We start from the raw sequence: 6,383 nt of genomic DNA on the forward strand, positions 1-6,383 counted from the left end.
CCAGATTCTATTCACACACATAAAACAACTGCTTTCTACAGGTCCCACTCCATGCAATACACATCTTTTGAAATTGTTGCACTCACCTCATGTAGTTTCAACATCAGCTAAAATATCATCTTTTGCCCTCCTTTGACCCCTCCAATTAAATATGGCCATACCTACCTGAATATGTGTGAGTAAGCCATTCCTTCATAACATCATATTTCATATAAATGTCCACTGCTTCTCCAGTGCTGTCAGGCACAAGAGCATAACTGGCTCCCACAAGCTTTCCTTGGGTACTGAATTTCACTCCAGGAACAATGGCTTCAGGTTAAGCAGAAACTGTGACCTGCTGTTCCATCTTTGTGTACTTTTCTTACAATTCCCTGACTTCTTCTTCCTTGAACACATACTTTGATAGACTCAAACTACATACTGAAAGACTTCTCCATAACATCCAGAGAATTACAGGGCCTAATGTTTATATTGCATCCATTCTGAAATCCTTCATGGCAAATATGAAAAAACTTCAACCAAAGAAGTATTTACAAGGCAGTTATATGTCATTACAGTTACTATTATAACATTGTTGACTTTGAAGATGCTCACCATGTCCTGTGCACCAGTCCCATGTACAGCAGTCCTAATGATACTTAGGATGCTGAGGAGGTTGAGTGAATTACCAAATGAACAGTGAGCACATACACACAATTTACACATTTCTCCTAAAATGAAAGAACTTTGCATTTCTTATCCAAGCGAAGCTGAGTCTGGAGACATTGGAATCATGACTCATGACCAGGAAGGCACTGACAGTTGGGAAACACAGAGACAGTACTGAACTGGTGTTCAAGATGACCCAGTTAAGATTATTAAAAATGCTTTAAAATAATATGAAAGATGGAGGAAAGGGTGTTAAAAAAGACAAAGGTGCTCACCAGGAGAAGGATGGTCTTGGAAGCTCTGAACTCAGGGGAGGATTGGGAGGCGATGTGGGGCCTGCAAATATGTTTGACCCTCTGCTTGTGTCTGTGCAGGATGAAGACCATGGCACCACTGCCCCAGAGTGTGAGCAAGAAACATACAAGATCAAGGGATGCTATCGATGCTGCATATAATGAGTCCCTTGTGTTATCATGATGAACAACTGAACACTATCCAAAAATTTTTCTATTTGTGATGTTCTTGTTGCTCAAATTGCTAAACATAAACATAGAGAAAACAGCATTTACCAACATTTGCAGGATCCAGGACAAAAACATTGCAGGGACAATGTGCTTTGAAACTTTCACTTTAAGCCCTGCCCACCTGGAGTTCATGGGGCTGATGGTGATGGCTTGGATGATGCTCAGGAGGCAGGTGGTACCAATGGACACACCTCTGCCCACTGCATATGAATAGGAAACAAATTTACATCCAAAATCACTGACATGGCAATTCCACACAAAACATGATATTGTAAAGTGGATTCCACTACAGAGCAGAACCAAGGTGTTGGCCACCATCAGGTTCTTGACAATAAAATCTGTCTGCCTCAGCCTGCACCCAGTGAAATAAAGGAAGAGATAATGGTAAAGCAGAGATAAATTCCACAGGATGCCAATTGTAGTCTGTAGTAAAAGCATCATTCCAGCTGCCAAGACCCTGGGGGTCATCTTATCATTTATCAGTGACCTATATTTTCTACTGACCCAAACAGAACCCTGCATGAAAATATGAAGCAGAAGTCACATGTATCATGTCAGCTGAACTACACCATTCTCCACTTATCAACATTTTTTAAAAGGTTTCTTTATTTATGTTTAGACAGGGAAAGGGAGGAAGAAAGAGAGGAAGAGAAACATTAATGTTTGGTTGCCCCTCATGTGGCCCCTACTGAGAACCTGGCCCACAATCCAGGCATGTACCCTGAGTGGGAATTGAACTGCTGATGATTTGGTTCACTGCCTGCACCCAATCCACTAACCTACGCCAACCAGGGCTAACTTATCAACAGTTTTTAATGAAATATTGACAGTTTCTTTGCCATTTAGTGACTTTTTTTTGCACTTTGTTTTACTGGCTTCTAAGAGTTGAATGTGTAACTATTCAAGAGCACTTTCAAAATACGACTCATTGCTATCAAGGCCACACATGAAATAACTTCTTTATCCCTCACAAGTTCACAAGGCCAGCTAAATATTAGATGACCACAGAAAGCTCATTAGATTATACTCCAGGAACAAAAGTACAATGATATGAGTCACAACAACTATGGGACAGGAAACTTGGATATTTGGTAAAGAGTGTGTGGTACAATCAAATATTAGTATTTTCAGGTAATATACCAATTTACTAAGATCTAAGTTAGCTAAAATAACAGTAATGCTACATTCGCACTCAAAATACAAAAGCACAAGACACATGAAAAATGAATCGTAAAACATTCATTTTTAATGATGTAATGTTTCTAGATTGGTATTATATTTAAAGAAGCAAAAATAGCACAAGCTACAGCTGAGCCTAAAGGTAATGACTAAAATTTATAAACATTTAAAAAATACTGCTTCCTTAACTTTAAGTCACAATAGTCTTATCATAATCAACAGAGACACAATGATGAAATCTATTAAGCCCAATATACACCCAGAGTTAGAGAAAAGTTTCTACTGCAGGAAATGCTCTGAGACACACTTTCTGCACAGGGTCAGATGATTCCTACAGATTGAAAAGCATGGAGGTACTAGAGTGCCCCTTTACAAATCTAATCATTATGTCTGCATTTTCTGGAAATTTCTCTGAGTAGAGATTGACTTTGAACTCCAGCTCTTAAGTACATTAAAAGTCAGGGATCATGATTGTTATACAGAACAGAACCATGTCTGTGAGAACTGCACTACATCACATCAGAAGCCATCAGGGATTAAAGCAGTCTAGGACCCATCTCTTGTTAACTGCTCAACTAAAACCTCAGGTATTTTTTCCCCTTATCTTTATGGCTTTGGTGCTGGACCAAGTTCACTCACATAAGATCCCTTAACGCAGTATGTTTACTTACATGAACCCCTGATGCAAAAACCTTTCCTTATACTCTATACATCTCAGGGTGATAAAGAGAAAACCCACTGACTTCTTCCTGCTGCCTGGACACTGGCTCATTGTGAAGTCAGTGCTGTCAGGGATACATGTAACAGGGAGGCATCCAGACCCTGAGATATGGGTTGTGATTCGGGTGAGCTCACCTCCCCTCTGAACTGCAATTATCACTTCACCTGTAGCAGCAATGGCATTGACAGGCTTGGGAGCTGAGTATATTTATGAAAAGTTTCTGTCCAGTTGCTAATTACCAAGAACAACTCCAAGTTTTCACTAGCAACTCTTAGGTGACTATTTGAGTGTTTGTGAGAAGCTCTTTCTTTCCATAACCCCAGGAGCAGACAGGATCTCTATGGGGGACAGAGAGCAGGAAGTGCTGAGTTCTGACCCCTGAGGGATAAGGGCAAGTATGCATGTCTCACTGGACACTCTTCTCCATTGGGAAGTTCTACCCAAAGTTAGTTCTTACCTAGTCTTCTTACAAATGAACAGCAGCATTGTTGACATTTGGAGCAAAGAAATGAACTGAGTTAAACTATCTGAGAAAGATTTAATGAGAGAGACAAGTAACAAGGAAAACAGTGTCACTAAGGTCCATTGGATATCGTGGTCTTCACTTGCTCAGGTCAATGTCCACTTATATAGAAATTTTGTGAGAAAATAACCACTACTTATATTGACCCTCAATAGTGATCTGAAGCAGAGGCAGAACAACAACCATAGAAAAAAGGCAGAAGCTTCTAAAAAAAAAAAAAAAAAAACCCTTTCCAATAGAGCGTTAGGGTCACACAGTTTCACAGGTAGAATTCTTTCATTTCTGTAAATATCTGAGAAGCCAGTGCCACCTACTAAATTCAAAACCATCAAATGGTCAACACAGTCCTTTGCACTTGCCTGCCTGCAAAATTTTCTGGAAAAATCATGATTGTTTTTTCCATTAAATATAGTTCTCATGAGCCAAAATTACAAATATAAATTATAAGTTGAATTTAATTTTTTAGATTTTTCTACATACAAATCAACTCTTTAATCTAAGTTCATCATGCAACTGCCCTCATTACTGAGTCAGTCATTAGAGCCATTTTGCTGGACAATGCATTTAACACACACACACACAACCCAACTCATTTACACACAGATACACACACACATGAATGTACATTCATTCAAATATAGTCGCACAAATACCTATACACATACAATCATGGACCCACACAATTTCAAGTACACATGCACAATTATTAATGCACACACCAAACATGAAAATTTATACCCATATCTATAAATATTCAAAAATACACACACTTGCCCACACTCATAATTACTCTCTTGTATAAAATCACAGTCACCATGCATGTGTATATCTCAGTAACATGATCCCATACAGAAGAACTGTTATAGCTCAAGACTTCTAGCTGCTTAAGTAGAGGTGGCATTCTTCCTACTCTTAATACTTGCTTAGCCCTGCAACAATCACAAGGGCCATATTTATTACAATGCACAGCACTTAAAATGTGCTGTGAGCATTGCAAACATATCAAGATGAATGCTCTGAAACTGGGACTTTGGAAGAGTTTCAGTGTGTGGATATGAGACAGGTCAGAGTAAGAATAGGCCGTAAAGAAAAGCGAAAGCAGGGATAAAAAAATGCTGTTACAGAGAGCAAGGGAAGAGGGATAGGGTTACAGAGAGTGCAGGCAAAGAAGAAAGATAAAAAGCAAATGTGTTTAACATTGGTTCAGTATTAAAGAGCAATGATGGAGGGAAATTGCAAGTGGACAGAGTGTGGAGGGAGTTAAGGTAGGAAAGACACCAGGATCAGAGGAGATCATGGGGCAGAGAGTCATGGAAACAAAAGTTCTAATGGGAATGAGAAGTTAATGGGCTATAGTGAGAAAAGGTCAGTTGTGCAATGAACATAGCATGGCCCTCACTGGTGTGTTTCAATGAGTTCAGTGTCATCCTGCAAACCAAAAGGTCATTGGTTTGATTCCCAGTCAGGACACGTGTTGTCTTAATTGGGGGAGTTGGAGAAGCAATGGACTGATGTTTCTTTCCCTCTCTTTCTCCCACCCTTCCCCTCTCTCTAACAGTAAGTAAAGATATTCTTAAAAAGTCAAAACATATAAATCTTAAAAAAAAACACACTGTGGAAAGGGAAATAAGATAGCATGGGCAGTTCTTGACAGAAGATAACAGTCCAAGTCAGATAAAATGTTGAAAAAGGAGGTGGAACTAAGTGTGATAACAGGCGTGGCCAAGAAGGAAAAATGGACACAACACAATGAGGCAGCTGAAGGGCACAGTGGGCATAAGCGAGACCAGGAGTAGGAGTGTGAGACTACAGAATTCAATGTAATGGGCATGGGGTATGGTTTGTGTTCCTGGGGAGCCTTAATGGTGTCTCAAAACTGAGGGATGGGGCACAGAAGACACAGGCCATGTCATGATATATTGGAAAGGGGCATAGGTAGAAGACAAGAGGAAGGAAGCCATGGGCAATGGACTTTGCAGAGGTGACAAAAGTTCAGTAGGGTTAGACTGAGGTCCTTAGAATAGTGGTCATGGAGGGTTGGGTGTGAAAAAGGTCACAGGGCAAAGGTGGAGCGTGCAATATTGAAATTTAAAAAGGTTGGCTGAACATCAGAGGCCAGGTGGAATTTTAGTAGATGTCTGAAGGTCAGAGTGTGAACAAATGAGGATGTACCAGGGAAAATTGAGGTGGATGGGACTGGGGTGATGGAGGTAGCAGAGAGCACACTGGAGGCCACTAACAGAATCCCCCATTAATCTATTCTCTCATTTATGAAGAAATCTCAACAATCATATATGGTCAATTCTTTTAAATTTTCACATTACTTGGTATTTTATTTTTATTTTTTCCCCCACTTGGGTTACTTTTTTTATTTTATTCAGATATTTTTCCAGTACAGTTTTTTGTCTATTTCTCCCATCCCAGCCTTCCCTGCCCCGTGCTCCCCACCTCCCTCCCATTTCCACCCCCCCTTAGTTCTCGTTCCTGTGTCCTTCCTTTTTGTTCCTCCAAATCCCTCGCCCTTTTTCCCCTTAAATTCCCTTCCCTCTCCCCTCTCCCCTCTGGTCACTGTGCCCTTGTTCTCTATTTCAGTGTCTTTGTTTTTTTTCTGCTTGCTTCTTTGTTTTGTTGTTTAGCTTCCTGTTAAAGGTGAGATCATATGGTATTTGTCTTTCAACGCCTGGCCTATTTCACTGAGCATACTGCTTTCCAGTTCCATTCATGTTGTTGCAAAGGGTAGTAACTCCTTCTTTCTCTCTGCTGCATAGAATTCCATTGTGTATATGTA

General features: G+C 40.1%; 1 pseudogene; it reads right to left on the reverse strand.

The window, feature by feature from the left end:
• Nucleotides 1-697: 697 nt before the first annotated feature.
• On the reverse strand, nt 698-1,640 carry LOC128627022 (vomeronasal type-1 receptor 4-like; annotated as a pseudogene).
• Nucleotides 1,641-6,383: the final 4,743 nt, after the last annotated feature.

Source organism: Artibeus jamaicensis, unplaced genomic scaffold, assembly GCF_021234435.1.
Source record: "Artibeus jamaicensis isolate MK-2021 breed Jamaican fruit bat unplaced genomic scaffold, CSHL_Jam_final contig_3060, whole genome shotgun sequence".
NCBI lineage: Eukaryota > Metazoa > Chordata > Mammalia > Chiroptera > Phyllostomidae > Artibeus > Artibeus jamaicensis.